This window comes from Stegostoma tigrinum, chromosome 26, assembly GCF_030684315.1.
Source record: "Stegostoma tigrinum isolate sSteTig4 chromosome 26, sSteTig4.hap1, whole genome shotgun sequence".
In the NCBI taxonomy this organism is placed as follows: Eukaryota; Metazoa; Chordata; class Chondrichthyes; order Orectolobiformes; family Stegostomatidae; genus Stegostoma; species Stegostoma tigrinum.
This window is the reverse complement of record NC_081379.1, coordinates 14,042,637-14,057,015: the sequence shown is the minus strand read 5'-3', so window position 1 is coordinate 14,057,015 and position 14,379 is coordinate 14,042,637. Positions and strand designations below refer to the sequence as shown.

Sequence of the window (14,379 nt, the reverse complement as noted above, 5' to 3'; positions counted from 1 at the left end):
TGGCAACCATATAGACACCACTTGCTTTTATCCAAAACAGTCTAATATATTGTCACTTATTTCCATTTGCCTTGTTATTTAAAAAAAACAATGCAACAGCATTTTTAAAATCAACTGAAACCTTTTTCACGTTTGTCCAACGTCAAATCTCACGCTGAGAATGTAGTTGCCAGACGAGGATTGGGAACTTTTTTACAGCTCCAACTGTAACTTCTGTTCCTTTAAAGGTCAAACAGATAAGCTGCAGCACTTTATACTGGAGTCCTTCATTATTTAATTCCACATTTCTGTTCAAGTTGGACCTCGTCACCTTTGCCCCAGCTGCAACATCATCGCTCCGCGACGAGGACTCCAAGGGGTCGTTGATGTCATCACGCAGCGATTTACGTGTTGCCGCTTCTCCAAACCGTTCCTCCGCCATCTTGGGAAAGGAAGGCCTATCTTTTGGGCAGAACTTGACATTGGGACAGGATATAGACCCTCTCAAAAATGGAAAGAATTGAACAGAACAAAATGAACGAGTGAGTCTACATTAAATACGAACACTGTTTATGAAACCGCTAAGAATAGAGAAGCAAACTTACAAGTCGGGTCAGAACATGGGGCTTTAACATAAAGAAGTCGATTGAAATCCCATTCCAGGGACACACAGGCTGGGTAACTTCATAGAATTCTCATCCCACTCTCCATTACATTATAGACTGCTTTCCGAGTGCGTCAGTACTGTTGGGGGTCTTGTCAATGGTTTTCGTCATCTCAAATTTCGATTGCAGCCATTCAGAAAAAGCGGTTTTGTGCATATTCCCAATTCTAACACTTCTCTGAGACCATTATTGGAACATTCTGCTGTACATTTTTAAAAGGGAGCAAAGGATAGACTGTGTAATTGCAAATCAATTGACCTAACTGTTGTTGCAAAACTACTGCACAAAATTCAGAGGGATATTATAAATCATCATTTATAGAAAGGTATGGATTTATTGAATCATCATAGATGTTAAGGGAAGGCCATGTATGACAAATCAAATTTAATGCTTTCAGAAAGTAACAAAGAAAGTCAATGGGATCTAATTGACATGGATTTTAACAATGCTTGTATTAAGCCCTTCATAGGAGACACGTTTTCTTACCGTGAATTGTAAGTATTCTTTGATATGCTTTTGTATACCCTCCTTGGGTGATCTGGGAGAATAAAGTATCAGTAATCTTACAATGCTGTCAATTTCTTAATATATTTGCTTATCACAGCTTGTGCTGCATACATCAGAATAAGATCCCCTAGATCAAAGGTCTGTGGAAAAACATTCCGTGGTCCTCCTAACTAGGATTCCTGCTAAATTATTGTGTGTGTGTGGTGTGACACTGCCTGCTCACTTCATTTAGCACCTGTTCTATTTCTGTCATTTCCCCTAAGCACAACTGTGGCCATAATTGCTATAATCATTAATTGACTATAAATTTACTATTGCTTTTGTGTGTACACTTTACAGCTCTGTATAGACAATGCTATGAGTGGGAATAAGCACTTTTACTCTTGATTTGTTTGATTGTTGTATTTTAGTTATTTTAAAAAAATGTATACACCTTCTATTGGATGCTCTGATTTCTTGCTTACAAAAAGAAACAGACTAAAGTTTTATCTATACACTTACAGTGAATTAGTTTATCACTGTTGAATTTTTGAATTGAAGATGGTCAGATTGGATGATGAAAGAAGTAGGTAAATCTCTGACTCAACTGGAATTGTAACTCTTCTGTTTCTATCCAACAATGGGAGCTAATGTTGCTATTAATATTTAAGATTAACAATTTAAAAAATAGAGAATGATTATATATCAGACTTTAAAATTCAACTACTTGACCAACCTGTTACACTTTGTGACAATGTAAACTTCAGAACTTTAATTCTTTCAATCTGTGAAGTTACCAGCAATAACTCTTTCTGGAGTAAACTGTTCCTGAGAGGATAGGGACAAGGAGAAACTATCGTAAAGAAATTAAAACCAACAGGCTAGTTTCCTATCCCTAGGAAGAAGGAGTCTTAAAGAAGCTGTTAACAAAGTGTGGAGCTGGATGAACACAACAGGCCAAGCAGCATCTCAGGAGCACAAAAGCTGACGTTCCTGCCCCCCTCCCCCCTTCCTTCCTCCCCCCCACCCTTCCTTCCTCCCTCCCCCCCCCTTCCTTCCTCCCCCCCCTTCCTTCCTTCCTCCCCCCCTTCCTTCCTTCCTCCCCCCCCTTCCTTCCTTCCTCCCCCCTTCCTTCCTTCCTCCCCCCCCTTCCTTCCTTCCTCCCCCCCCCTTCCTCCTTCCTCCCCCCCCTTCCTTCCTTCCTCCCTCCCCCCCCTTCCTTCCTTCCTCCCCCCCCTTCCTTCCTCCTCCTCCCCCCCCTTCCTTCCTTCCTCCCTCCCCCCCCCTTCCTTCCTTCCTCCCTCCCCCCCCCTTCCTTCCTTCCTCCCTCCCCCCCTTCCTCCTCCTCCCTCCCCCCCCTTCCTTCCTTCCTCCCTCCCCCCCCTTCCTCCTTCCTCCCCCCCTTCCTTCCATCCTCCCTCCCCCCCTTCCTTCCTTCCTCCCTCCCCCCCCTTCCTTCCTTCCTCCCTCCCCCCCCTTCCTTCCTTCCTCCCTCCCCCCCTTCCTTCCTCCCTCCCCCCTTCCTTCCTCCCCCCCTTCCTTCCTCCCCCCCCCACCCTTCCTCCTCCTCCCCCCCCCACCCTTCCTTCCTCCTCCCCCCTTCCTTCCTTCCTCCCTCCCCCCACTTCCTTCCTTCTCCCCCCTTCCTTCCTTCCTCCCCCCCCTTCCTTCCTTCCTCCCCCCCCTTCCTTCCTTCCTCCCCCCCCTTCCTTCCTCCCTCCCCCCCCTTCCTTCCTTCCTCCCTCCCTCCCCCCCCTTCCTTCCTTCCTCCCTCCCCCCCTTCCTTCCTCCCCCCCCCCCTTCCTTCCTCCCCCCCCTTCCTTCCTCCCTCCCCCCCCTTCCTTCCTCCCCCCCCTTCCTTCCTCCCTCCCCCCCCCACCCTTCCTTCCTCCCTCCCCCCTTCCTTCCTTCCTCCCTCCCCCCCTTCCTTCCTTCCTCCCCCCCTTCTCCTTCCTCCTCCCCCCCTTCCTTCCTTCCTCCCTCCCCCCCTTCCTTCCTTCCTCCCTCCCCCCCTTCCTTCCTTCCTTCCTCCCTCCCCCCCTTCCTTCCTCCCCCCCCCACTTCCTTCCTCCCCCCCCCACTTCCTTCCTCCCTCCCCCCCACTTCCTTCCTCCCTCCCCCCCCCTCCTTCCTTCCTTCCTCCCTCCTCCCCACCACACCTTCCTTCCTCCCTCCTCCCCCCGCCCCCTCCTCCCTTCCTCCTTCCTCCCCCCGCCCCCTCCTCCCTTCCTCCCCCCCCGCCCTTCCTCCCCCCCGCCCCCTCCTCCCCCTCCTCCCTTCCTCCCCCCCCGCCCCCTCCTCCCTTCCTCCCCCCCCGCCCCCTCCTCCCTTCCTCCCCCCCGCCCCCTCCTCCCTTCCTCCCCCCCCCGCCCCTCCTCCCTTCCTCCTCCCCCGCCCCCTCCTCCCTTCCTCCTCCCCACCCCTCCTTCCTTCCTCCCTTCTTCCTCCCCCGCCCCCCCTCCTCCCTCCCCCCCGCCCCTTCCTCCCTTCCTCCCCCGCCCCTTCCTCCTTCCTCCCCCCGCCCCTTCCTCCCCCCGCCCCTTCCTCCCCCGCCCCTTCCTCCCTTCCTCCTTCCTCCCCCGCCCCCTCCTCCCTTCCTCCTTCCTCCCCCGCCCCTTCCTCCCTTCCTCCTTCCTCCCCCGCCCCCTCCTCCCTTCCTCCTTCCTCCCCCGCCCCCTCCTCCCCTCCTCCCTTCCTCCCTTCCTCCCCCCCGCCCCCTCCTTCCCTCCTCCCTCCCGCCCCCTCCTTCCACCCCCCGCCCCCTCCTCCCCTCCTCCCTTCCTCCCCCCCGCCCCCTCCTTCCCTCTCCCTCCCGCCCCCTCCTTCCTCCCCCTGCCCCCTCCTTCCCTCCTCCCTCCCGCCCCCTCCTTCCCTCCTTCCCTCCTCCCCTCCCGCCCCCTCCTCCCCTCCGCCCCCTCCTTCCCCCTCCCCCCTCCTTCCTTCCTTCCCCCTCCCCCCCGCCCCCTCCTTGCCCCTCCCCCTCCTTCCTTCCTTCCCCCTCCCCCTCCCCCCTCCTTCCTCCCCCTCCTTCCTTCCCCTCCTTCCTTCCTCCCCCCTCCTTCCTTCCTCCTCCCCCTCCCCCCTCCTTCCTTCCTCCTCCCCCCTCCTTCCTTCCTCCTCCCCCCTCCCCCCTCCTTCCTTCCCCTCCCCCCTCCCCCCTTCCTCCTCCCCCCTCCCCCCTCCTTCCTTCCTCCTCCCCCTCCCCCCTCCTTCCTTCCTCCTCCCCCTCCCCCTCCTTCCTTCCTCCTCCCCCCTCCCTCTCCCCCTCCTTCCTTCCTCCTCCCCCCTCCTTCCTTCCTCCTCCCCCCTCCCCCTCCTTCCTTCCTCCTCCTCCCCCTCCCCCCTCCCCCTTCCTTCCCCCTCCCCCCACCCCCCTCCTTCCTTCCTCCTCCCCCCCGCCCCCTCCTTCCTTCCTCCCTTCCTCCTTCCTCCCCCGCCCCCTCCTCCCTTCCTCCTTCCTCCCCCCGCCCCTTCCTCCCTTCCTCTTCCTCCCCCGCCCCCTCCTTCCTTCCTCCTCCCCCCCGCCCCCTCCTTCCTTCCTTCCTTCCTCCTCCCCCCGCCCCTCCTTCCTTCCTTCCTTCCTCCTCCCCCCGCCCCCTCCTTCCTTCCTCCTCCCCCCACCCCCTCCTCCTCCCTCCTCCCCCCGCCCCCTCCTTCCTTCCTTCCTTCCACCCTCCTCCCCCCCGCCCCCTCCTTCCTCTCCTTCCTTCCTCCCTCCCTCCTCCCCCCCGCCCCCTCCTTCCTTCCTTCCTTCCTCCCTCCCTCCTCCCCACCGCCCCCTCCTTCCTTCCTTCCTTCCTCCCTCCTCCCCCCGCCCCTCCTTCCTTCCTTCCTTCCTCCCCCCCGCCCCCTCCTTCCTTCCTTCCTTCCTCCCTCCCTCCTCCCCCCCGCCCCCTCCTTCCTTCCTTCCTTCCTTCCTCCTCCCCCCCGCCCCCTCCTTCCTTCCTTCCTTCCTCCTCCCCCCCGCCCCCTCCTTCCTTGCTCCTCCCCCCCGCCGCCTCCTTCCTTCCTTCCTTCCTCCTCCCCCCCGCCCCCTCCTTCCTTCCTTCCTTCCTCCTCCCCCCCGCCCCCTCCTTCCTCCTCCTCCCCCCTCGCCCCCTCCTTCCTCCTTCCTTCCTTCCTTCCTCCCTCCTCCCCCTCGCCCCCTCCTTCCTCCTCCCCCCGCCCCCTCCTTCCTCCTCCCCCCGCCCCCTCCTTCCTTCCTTCCTTCCTCCCTCCCTCCTCCCCCCCGCCCCCTCCTTCCTTCCTTCCTTCCTCCTCCTCCCCCCGCCCCCTCCTTCCTCCTCCCCCCGCCCCCTGCCCCTCCTTCCTCCTCCCCCCGCCCCCTCCTTCCTTCCTTCCTTCCTTCCTCCCTCCTCCCCCCGCCCCCTCCTTCCTTCCTTCCTTCCTCCCTCCTCCCCCCCGCCCCCTCCTTCCTCCTCCCCCCCGCCCCTCCTTCCTCCTCCCCCCGCCCCCTCCTTCCTTCCTTCCTCCCTCCTCCCCCTCGCCCCCTCCTTCCTCCTCCCCCCGCCCCCTCCTTCCTCCTCCCCCCGCCCCTCCTTCCTTCCTTCCTTCCTCCCTCCCTCCTCCCCCCCGCCCCCTCCTTCCTTCCTTCCTTCCTCCCTCCTCCCCCCCGCCCCCTCCTTCCTCCTCCCCCCCGCCCCCTGCCCCCTCCTTCCTCTCCCCCCGCCCCCTCCTTCCTTCCTTCCTTCCTTCCTCCCTCTCCCCCGCCCCCTCCTTCCTTCCTTCCTTCCTCCCTCCTCCCCCCCGCCCCCTCCTTCCTCCTCCCCCCCGCCCCCTCCTTCCTTCCTTCCTTCCTCCCTCCTCCCCCCCGCCCCCTCCTTCCTCCTCCCCCGCCCCCTCCTTCCTTCCTTCCTTCCTCCTCCCCCCCGCCCCCTCCTTCCTTGCTCCTCCCCCCCGCCGCCTCCTTCCTTCCTTCCTTCCTCCTCCCCCCCCGCCCCCTCCTTCCTTCCTTCCTTCCTCCTCCCCCCGCCCCCTCCTTCCTCCCTCCTCCCCCTCGCCCCCTCCTTCCTCCTTCCTTCCTTCCTTCCTCCCTCCTCCCCCTCGCCCCCTCCTTCCTCCTCCCCCCCGCCCCTCCTTCCTTCCTCCTCCCCCCCGCCCCCTCCTTCCTTCCTTCCTCCCTCCTCCCCCCCGCCCCCTCCTTCCTTCCTTCCTCCTCCCCCCCGCCCCCTCCTTCCTTCCTTCCTTCCACCCTCCTCCCCCCCGCCCCCTCCTTCCTTCCTTCCTTCCTCCCTCCTCCTCCCCCCGCCCCCTCCTTCCTTCCTTCCTTCCTTCCTCCCTCCCTCCTCCCCCCCGCCCCCTCCTTCCTTCCTTCCTTCCTCCCTCCTCCCCCCCGCCCCCTCCTTCCTTCCTTCCTTCCTCCCTCCTCCCCCCCGCCCCCTCCTTCCTTCCTTCCTTCCTCCCTTCCTCCCTCCTCCCCCTCGCCCCCTCCTTCCTCCTTCCTTCCTTCCTTCCTCCCTCCTCCCCCTCGCCCCCTCCTTCCTCCTCCCCCCGCCCCCTCCTTCCTCCTCCCCCGCCCCCTCCTTCCTTCCTTCCTTCCTCCCTCCCTCCTCCCCCCGCCCCCTCCTTCCTTCCTTCCTTCCTCCCTCCTCCCCCCGCCCCCTCCTTCCTCCTCCCCCCGCCCCCTCCTTCCTTCCTTCCTTCCTCCTCCCCCCCGCCCCCTCCTTCCTTGCTCCTCCCCCCCGCCGCCTCCTTCCTTCCTTCCTTCCTCCTCCCCCCCCGCCCCCTCCTTCCTTCCTTCCTTCCTCCTCCCCCCCGCCCCCTCCTTCCTCCCTCCTCCCCTCGCCCCCTCCTTCCTCCTTCCTTCCTTCCTTCCTCCCTCCTCCCCCTCGCCCCCTCCTTCCCTCCTCCCCCCCGCCCCCTCCTTCCTCCTCCCCCCGCCCCCTCCTTCCTTCCTTCCTTCCTCCCTCCCTCCTCCCCCCCGCCCCCTCCTTCCTTCCTTCCTTCCTCCCTCCTCCCCCCCGCCCCCTCCTTCCTCCTCCCCCCCGCCCCCTGCCCCCTCCTTCCTCCTCCCCCCGCCCCCTCCTTCCTTCCTTCCTTCCTTCCTCCCTCCTCCCCCCGCCCCCTCCTTCTTCCTTCCTTCCTCCCTCCTCCCCCCCGCCCCCTCCTTCCTCCTCCCCCCCGCCCCCTCCTTCCTCCTCCCCCCGCCCCCTCCTTCCTTCCTTCCTTCCTCCTCCCCCCCCGCCCCCTCCTTCCTCCTCCCCCCGCCCCCTCCTTCCTTCCTTCCCTTCCTCCTCCCCCCGCCCCCTCCTTCCTTCCTTCCTTCCTCCTCCCCCCCGCCCCCTCCTCCTCCCTTCCTTCCTCCTCCCCCCCGCCCCCTCCTTCCTCCTTCCTTCCTCCTCCCCCCGCCCCCTCCTTCCTTCCTTCCTTCCTCCTCCCCCCCGCCCCCTCCTTCCTTCCTCCTCCCCCCCGCCCCCTCCTTCCTCCCTCCTCCCCCCCGCCCCCTCCTTCCTCCCTCCTCCCCCCGCCCCCTCCTCCTCCTCCCCCGCCCCCTCCCTTCCTCCCTCCTCCCTCCTCCCCCCGCCCCCTCCTTCCTCCCTTCCTTCCTCCCTCCCTCCTCCCCCCCGCCCCCTCCTTCCTTCCTTCCTTCCTCCCTCTCCCCCCCGCCCCCCTCCTTCCTTCCTTCCTTCCTCCTCCCCCCCGCCCCTCCCTCCTTCCTTCCTTCCTTCCTTCCTCCCTCCTCCCCCCCGCCCCCTCCTTCCTCCTCCCCCGCCCCTCCTTCCTCCTCCCCCCGCCCCCTCCTTCCTTCCTTCCTTCCTCCTCCCCCCCGCCCCCTCCTTCCTTGCTCCTCCCCCCGCCCCCTCCTTCCTTCCTTCCTTCCTCCTCCCCCCCGCCCCCTCCTTCCTTCCTTCCTCCTCCTCCCCCCCGCCCCCTCCTTCCTTCCTCCTCCCCCCCGCCCCCTCCTTCCTCCCTCCTCCCCCCCGCCCCCTCCTTCCTCCCTCCTCCCTCCTCCCCCCCGCCCCCTCCTTCCTCCCTCCTCCCCCCCGCCCCCTCCTTCCTCCTTCCTCCCCTCCTCCCCCCCGCCCCCTCCTTCCTTCCTTCCTTCCTCCTCCCCCCCGCCCCCTCCTTCCTTCCTTCCTTCCTCCTCCCCCCGCCCCCTCCTTCCTTCCTTCCTTCCTCCTCCCCCCCCGCCCCCTCTTCCTTCCTCCTCCCCCCGCCCCCTCCTTCCTTCCTTCCTTCCTCCTCCCCCCCGCCCCCTCCTTCCTTCTTCCTTCCTTCCTCCTCCCCTCCTTCCTTCCTTCTCCCTCCCTCCTCCCCCGCCCCCGCCTTCCTTCCTTCCTTCCTCCCTCCTCCCCCCCGCCCCTCCTTCCTTCCTCCTTCCTCCCTCCTCCCCCCCGCCCCCTCCTTCCTTCCCCCCCCGCTCCCTCCTTCCTTCCCCCCCCGCCTCCCTCCTTCCTTCCTTCCTTCCTCCTCCCCCCCGCCCCCTCCTTCCTTCCCCCCCCGCTCCCTCCTTCCTTCCCCCCCCGCTCCCTCCTTCCTTCCTCCTTCCTCCCTCCTCCCCCCCGCCCCCTCCTTCCTTCCTTCCTTCCTCCCTCCTCCCCCCGCCCCCCTCCTTCCTTCCTTCCTTCCTCCCTCCTCCCCCCCGCCCCCTCCTTCCTTCCTCCTCCTCCTCCTCCCCCCCCGCCCCCTCCTTCCTTCCTTCCTTCCTCCCTCCTCCCCCCCGCCCCCTCCTTCCTTCCTTCCTTCCTCCCTCCTCCCCCCCGCCCCCTCCTTCCTTCCTTCCTTCCTCCCTCCTCCCCCCCGCCCCCTCCTTCCTTCCTTCCTTCCTCCCTCCTCCCCCCGCCCCTCCTTCCTCCTTCCTCCCTCCCTCCTCCCCCCCCGCCCCCTCCTTCCTCCTTCCTCCTCCCCCCCCCTCCACCCCCCGCCCCCACCTTCCTTCCTTCCTCCTCCCCCCCGCCCCCTCCTTCCTTCCTCCTCCTCCCCCCCGCCCCCTCCTTCCTTCCTCCCTCCTCCCCCCCGCCCCCTCCTTCCTCCCTCCTCCCCCCGCCCCCTCCTTCCTTCCTTCCTTCCTCCTCCCCCCCGCCCCCTCCTTCCTTCCTTCCTCCCTCCTCCCCCCCGCCCCCTCCTTCCTTCCTTCCTCCCCCCCGCCCCCTCCTTCCTTCCTTCCTCCCTCCTCCCCCCCGCCCCCTCCTTCCTTCCTTCCTCCCCCGCCCCCTCCTTCCTTCCTTCCTTCCTCCCTCCTCCCCCCGCCCCCCTCCTTCCTTCCTTCCTTCCTCCTCCCCCCCGCCCCCTCCTTCCTTCCTTCCTTCCTCCTCCCCCCGCCCCCTCCTTCCTTCCTTCCTTCCTCCTCCCCCCCGCCCCCTCCTTCCTTCCTTCCTCCTCCCCCCGCCCCCTCCTTCCTTCCTCCTCCCCCCGCCCCCTCCTTCCTTCCTCCTCCCCCCCGCCCCTTCCTTCCTTCCTCCTCCCCCCCGCCCCCTCCTTCCTTCCTTCCTCCCTCCTCCCCCCGCCCCCTCCTTCCTTATTTCCTCCCCCCCGCCCCCTCCTTCCTTCCTTCCTTCCTCCCTCCTCCCCCCCGCCCCCTCCTTCCTTCCTTCCTTCCTCCTCCCCCCCGCCCCCTCCTTCCTTCCTTCCTCCCCCCGCCCCCTCCTTCCTTCCTTCCTTCCTCCCTCCTCCCCCCCGCCCCCTCCTTCCTTCCTTCCTTCCTCCTCCCCCCGCCCCCTCCTTCCTTCCTTCCTTCTCCTCCCCCCGCCCCCTCCTTCCTCCCTCCTCCCCCCGCCCCTCCTTCCTTCCTTCCTTCCTCCCTCCTCCCCCCCGCCCCCTCCTTCCTTCCTTCCTTCCTCCCTCCTCCCCCCGCCCCCTCCTTCCTTCCTCCTCCCCCCCGCCCCCTCCTTCCTTCCTTCCTTCCTTCCTTCCTCCTCCCCCCCGCCCCCTCCTTCCTTCCTTCCTCCCTCCTCCCCCCGCCCCCTCCTTCCTTCCTTCCTTCCTCCTCCCCCCCGCCCCCTCCTTCCTTCCTTCCTTCTCCCTCCTCCCCCCCGCCCCCTCCTTCCTTCCTCCTCCCCCCCGCCCCCTCCTTCCTTCCTCCTCCCCCCCGCCCCCTCCTTCCTTCCTTCCTTCCTCCTCCCCCCGCCCCCTCCTTCCTTCCTTCCTCCCTCCTCCCCCCCGCCCCCTCCTTCCTTCCTTCCTCCCTCCTCCCCCCGCCCCCTCCTTCCTTCCTTCCTCCCCCCTCCCCCCCGCCCCCTCCTTCCTTCCTTCCTCCCCCCCGCCCCCTCCTTCCTTCCTTCCTCCCTCCTCCCCCCGCCCCCTCCTTCCTTCCTTCCTCCCTCCTCCCCCCGCCCCCTCCTTCCTCCCTCCTCCCCCCCGCCCCCTCCTTCCTTCCTTCCTCCCCCCCGCCCCCTCCTTCCTTCCTTCCTCCTCCCCCCCCGCCCCCTCCTTCCTTCCTCCTCCCCCCGCCCCCTCCTTCCTCCTCCCCCCCGCCCCCTCCTTCCTTCCTCCTCCCCCCCGCCCCCTCCTTCCTTCCTCCTCCCCCCCGCCACTTCCTTCCTTCCTCCTCCCCCCGCCCCTTCCTTCCTTCCTCCTCCCCCCCGCCCCCTCCTTCCTCCTCCCCCCGCCCCCTCCTTCCTTCCTTCCTTCCTCCCTCCCTCCTCCCCCCCGCCCCCTCCTTCCTTCCTTCCTTCCTCCCTCCTCCCCCCCGCCCCCTCCTTCCTCCTCCCCCCCCGCCCCCTGCCCCCTCCTTCCTCCTCCCCCCGCCCCCTCCTTCCTTCCTTCCTTCCTTCCTCCCTCCTCCCCCCGCCCCCTCCTTCCTTCCTTCCTTCCTCCCTCCTCCCCCCCGCCCCCTCCTTCCTCCTCCCCCCGCCCCCTCCTTCCTCCTCCCCCCGCCCCCTCCTTCCTTCCTTCCTTCCTCTCCCCCCCGCCCCCTCCTTCCTCCTCCCCCCGCCCCCTCCTTCCTTCCTTCCTTCCTCCTCCCCCCCGCCCCCTCCTTCCTTCCTTCCTTCCTCCTCCCCCCCGCCCCCTCCTTCCTTCCTTCCTTCCTCCTCCCCCCCGCCCCCTCCTTCCTTCCTTCCTTCCTCCTCCCCCCCGCCCCCTCCTTCCTTCCTTCCTTCCTCCTCCCCCCCGCCCCCTCCTTCCTTCCTCTCCCCCCCCGCCCCCTCCTTCCTCCCTCCTCCCCCCCGCCCCCTCCTTCCTCCCTCCTCCCCCCCGCCCCCTCCTTCCTCCCCCCGCCCCCTCCTTCCTCCCTCCTCCCTCCTCCCCCCGCCCCCTCCTTCCTCCCTTCCTTCCTCCCTCCCTCCTCCCCCCCGCCCCCTCCTTCCTCTTCCTTCCTCCCTCCTCCCCCCCGCCCCCTCCTTCCTTCCTTCCTTCCTCCTCCCCCCGCCCCCTCCTTCCTTCCTTCCTTCCTTCCTTCCTCCCTCCTCCCCCCCGCCCCCTCCTTCCTCCTCCCCCCGCCCCCTCCTTCCTCCTCCCCCCGCCCCCTCCTTCCTTCCTTCCTTCCTCCTCCCCCCCGCCCCCTCCTTCCTTGCTCCTCCCCCCCGCCCCCTCCTTCCTTCCTTCCTTCCTCCTCCCCCCCGCCCCTCCTTCCTTCCTTCCTTCCTCCTCCCCCCCGCCCCCTCCTTCCTTCCTCCTCCCCCCCGCCCCCTCCTTCCTCCCTCCTCCCCCCCGCCCCTCCTTCCTCCTCCTCCCTCCTCCCCCCGCCCCCTCCTTCCTCCCTCCTCCCCCCGCCCCCTCCTTCCTTCCTTCCTTCCTCCCTCCTTCCCCCCGCCCCCTCCTTCCTTCCTTCCTTCCTCCCTCCTCCCCCCCGCCCCCTCCTTCCTTCCTTCCTTCCTCCCTCCTCCCCCCGCCCTCCTTCCTCCTCCCCCTCCCTCCTTCCTCCCCCCCCGCCCCCTCCTTCTTCCTTCCTCCTCCCCCCCGCCCCCTCCTTCCTTCCTTCCTTCCTCCTCCCCCCCGCCCCCTCCTTCCTTCCTTCCTTCCTCCTCCCCCCCGCCCCCTCCTTCCTTCCTTCCTCCTCCTCCCCCCCGCCCCCTCCTTCCTCCTCTCCCCCCGCCCCCCTCCTTCCTCCTCCTCCCCCCCGCCCCCTCCTTCCTTCCTTCCTTCCTCCCTCCTCCCCCCGCCCCCTCCTTCCCCCCGCCCCCTCCTTCCTTCCTTCCTTCCTCCCTCTCCCCCCCGCCCCCTCCTTCCTTCCTTCCTTCCTCCCTCCTCCCCCCCGCCCCCTCCTTCCTCCTCCCCCCCGCCCCCTCCTTCCTCCTCCCCCCGCCCCCTCCTTCCTCCTCCCCCCGCCCCCTCCTTCCTCCTCCCCCCGCCCCCTCCTTCCTCCTCCCCCCGCCCCCTCCTTCCTTCCTTCCTTCCTCCTCCCCCCCGCCCCCTCCTTCCTTGCTCCTCCCCCCCGCCCCCTCCTTCCTTCCTTCCTTGCTCCTCCCCCCCGCCCCCTCCTTCCTTCCTTCCTTCCTCCCCCCCGCCCCCTCCTTCCTTCCTTCCTTCCTTCCTTCCTCCCTCCTCCCCCCCGCCCCCTCCTTCCTTCCTTCCTTCCTCCCTCCTCCCCCCCGCCCCCTCCTTCCTTCCTTCCTTCCTCCCCCCGCCCCCTCCTTCCTTCCTCCCTTCCTCCCTCCCACCTCCCCCCCGCCCCCTCCTTCCTCCCTTCCTCCCTCCCACCCCCCCGCCCCTTCCTCCCTCCACCTCCCCCCCGCCCCCTCCTTCCTCCTTCCTCCTCCCCCCCCCTCCACCCCCCCGCCCCCTCCTTCCTTCCTTCCTCCTCCCCCCGCCCCCTCCTTCCTTCCTCCCTCCTCCCCCCCGCCCCTCCTTCCTTCCTCCTCCCCCCCGCCCCCTCCTTCCTTCCTCCTCCCCCCCGCCCCCCTCCTTCCTTCCTTCCTCCCTCCTCCCCCCCCGCCCCCTCCTTCCTTCCTTCCTCCTCCCCCCCGCCCCCTCCTTCCTTCCTTCCTTCCACCCTCCTCCCCCCCGCCCCCTCCTTCCTTCCTTCCTTCCTCCCTCCTCCTCCCCCCGCCCCCTCCTTCCTTCCTTCCTTCCTTCCTCCCTCCCTCCTCCCCCCGCCCCCTCCTTCCTTCCTTCCTTCCTCCCTCCTCCCCCCGCCCCCTCCTTCCTTCCTTCCTTCCTCCCTCCTCCCCCCCGCCCCCTCCTTCCTTCCTTCCTTCCTCCCTTCCTCCTCCTCCCCCTCGCCCCCTCCTTCCTCCTTCTTCCTTCCTTCCTCCCTCCTCCCCCTCGCCCCCTCCTTCCTCCTCCCCCCGCCCCCTCCTTCCTCCTCCCCCCGCCCCCTCCTTCCTTCCTTCCTTCCTCCCTCCCTCCTCCCCCCGCCCCCTCCTTCCTTCCTTCCTTCCTCCCTCCTCCCCCCCGCCCCCTCCTTCCTCCTCCCCCCGCCCCCTCCTTCCTTCCTTCCTTCCTCCTCCCCCCGCCCCCTCCTTCCTTGCTCCTCCCCCCCGCCGCCTCCTTCCTTCCTTCCTTCCTCCTCCCCCCCCGCCCCCTCCTTCCTTCCTTCCTTCCTCCTCCCCCCCGCCCCTCCTTCCTCCCTCCTCCCCCTCGCCCCCTCCTTCCTTCCTTCCTTCCTCCCTCCTCCCCTCGCCCCTCCTTCCTCCTCCCCCCGCCCCCTCCTTCCTTCCTCCTCCCCCCCGCCCCCTCCTTCCTTCCTTCCTCCCTCCTCCCCCCGCCCCCTCCTTCCTTCCTTCCTCCTCCCCCCCGCCCCCTCCTTCCTTCCTTCCTTCCACCCTCCTCCCCCCCGCCCCCTCCTTCCTTCCTTCCTTCCTCCCTCCCTCCTCCCCCCCGCCCCCTCCTTCCTTCCTTCCTTCCTTCCTCCCTCCCTCCTCCCCCCCGCCCCCTCCTTCCTTCCTTCCTTCCTCCCTCCTCCCCCCGCCCCCTCCTTCCTTCCTTCTCCTTCCTCCCTCCTCCCCCCCGCCCCCTCCTTCCTTCCTTCCTTCCTCCTTCCTCCCTCCTCCCCCTCGCCCCCTCCTTCCTCCTTCCATCCTTCCTTCCTCCTCCTCCCCCTCGCCCCCTCCTTCCTCCTCCCCCCGCCCCCTCCTTCCTCCTCCCCGCCCCTCCTTCCTTCCTCCTCTTCCTCCCTCCTCCTCCCCCCGCCCCCTCCTTCCTTCCTTCCTTCCTCCCTCCTCCCCCCCCGCCCCCTCCTTCCTCCTCCCCCCGCCCCCTCCTTCCTTCCTTCCTTCCTCCTCCCCCCCGCCCCCTCCTTCCTTGCTCCTCCCCCCCGCCGCCTCCTTCCTTCCTTCCTTCCTCCTCCCCCCCCGCCCCCTCCTTCCTTCCTTCCTTCCTCCTCCCCCCCGCCCCCTCCTTCCTCCCCCTCCCCCTCGCCCCCTCCTTC

General features: G+C 66.6%; 1 protein-coding gene and 1 long non-coding RNA gene across 4 annotated transcripts in view; one reads left to right on the top strand and one right to left on the bottom strand.

The window, feature by feature from the left end:
- LOC125464324 (acyl-CoA dehydrogenase family member 10-like) overlaps positions 1-334 on the bottom strand; it is a 53,882-nt gene extending 53,548 nt beyond the window's left edge. For both annotated transcript variants that reach the window (XM_048556630.2, XM_059654983.1), the window contains exon 1: positions 122-334. The gene's annotated coding sequence lies outside the window, so the exon portion shown is untranslated. The remainder of the gene's footprint in view (positions 1-121) is intronic.
- An 81-nt stretch (positions 335-415) lies between these two features.
- LOC125463995 (uncharacterized) overlaps positions 416-14,379 on the top strand; it is a 78,204-nt gene continuing 64,240 nt past the window's right edge. The window contains exons 1-2 of one of the 2 annotated variants that reach the window (XR_007249954.2): positions 416-521; positions 1,042-1,138. This is a non-coding gene — a long non-coding RNA (uncharacterized LOC125463995). The remainder of the gene's footprint in view (positions 522-1,041; positions 1,139-14,379) is intronic. The other variant, XR_007249955.2, reaches the window with a different exon arrangement.